Genomic DNA, 1,044 nt, shown 5'->3' with positions numbered 1-1,044 from the left:
TGCCGTGACTCGGATTTGAACCGAGGTTGCTGCGGCCACAACGCAGAGTACTAACCACTATACGATCACGGCGAGCTACTAGAGCTCTGAAAAGTCTGCCCTGGTGTGGCTCTGATAGGCTTAAAAAAGGTCACAGTGTCCGTGGAGTGGATAGATTTAGCGTTTGTTTAAAACCCATCTTTTCAAGTTAGATCAGGGTCTTTTCTTTGAGTAGCAGATCACAGCAAATATTTACCTCTCTGCTTCCAGTGACAAGACTCCCCATAAACCAAGAAGCCCAGACTTCTTAACAAGATCCACCACTCTGCCCTGCAAGTTTCAAGTGTTCTATGAGTGCTGGGGTCGGGGAAGTGAACACTGCAAAAACTTAATCCACGGCCGACCAAACTCCTCCAGGCCAGGAGGGGCTCGGAACAGGCCCCCACATATTGTTGTTTTTTTCTTTTCTGGGTGTCTTTTCAGACACATTCAACTGCTTGGTGCATACTGCTTTAGAGTTGCATTCTGTGGAATGAAGTGACGTAAACTTGACTAGCAAACAATGGAGTGGTGATGAATGGAGGGTCATAGAAGGGAGTAGATTGAAGTGCAAAGAGTAGAGTGACGTAATGTGTCATAGAATACAGTGGAATATAATGAAGTGGTGTGCCTTGGCATGGCGTTGAATAGCATTGTGAGGAATGGAGTGGCATAGAGCAGAGTGGGGTAGAGAGGAGTGAGGTTGCATAGAATGGCATAGAGTAGCATAGAGTAAAGTAGTGTGGTGTAGAGTGGCATAGTGTGGTGTAGAGTGAAGTGGCATGGAATGGCATAGAGTCAGAGAACAGTGTGTCATGGAGAGGGGTGGCAAAGAATTAGGAGGAGTGGAGTCGGACTGCATGAAGTAGAGTGTTGTGGAGTTGAGTAGCATACAGTCGCGTTGCATGGAGTGACACTGTGGTGTAGAGAGGAGCAGAGTAAAAAGTGGCATAGAGTAGAAAGGCCTACAGGAGAGTAGTGTAGAGTGGTACAGCATAGAGTAGTGTGCAGTAGAGTGGCATAGAG

At 46.9% G+C, this 1,044-nt stretch overlaps 1 non-coding gene across 1 annotated transcript; it reads right to left on the bottom strand.

Annotated features, from left to right (window-relative positions):
- TRNAH-GUG (transfer RNA histidin (anticodon GUG)) lies at nucleotides 1-72 on the bottom strand. The gene has a single exon. It is a non-coding gene; the product is annotated as a tRNA-His (tRNA).
- Nucleotides 73-1,044: the final 972 nt, after the last annotated feature.

This window comes from Pleurodeles waltl, chromosome 12 (assembly GCF_031143425.1).
Source record: "Pleurodeles waltl isolate 20211129_DDA chromosome 12, aPleWal1.hap1.20221129, whole genome shotgun sequence".
NCBI classification, from domain to species: domain Eukaryota; kingdom Metazoa; phylum Chordata; class Amphibia; order Caudata; family Salamandridae; genus Pleurodeles; species Pleurodeles waltl.
Note: the sequence above shows the minus strand (reverse complement) of the source record. Positions and strands in the feature narration are given on the sequence as shown.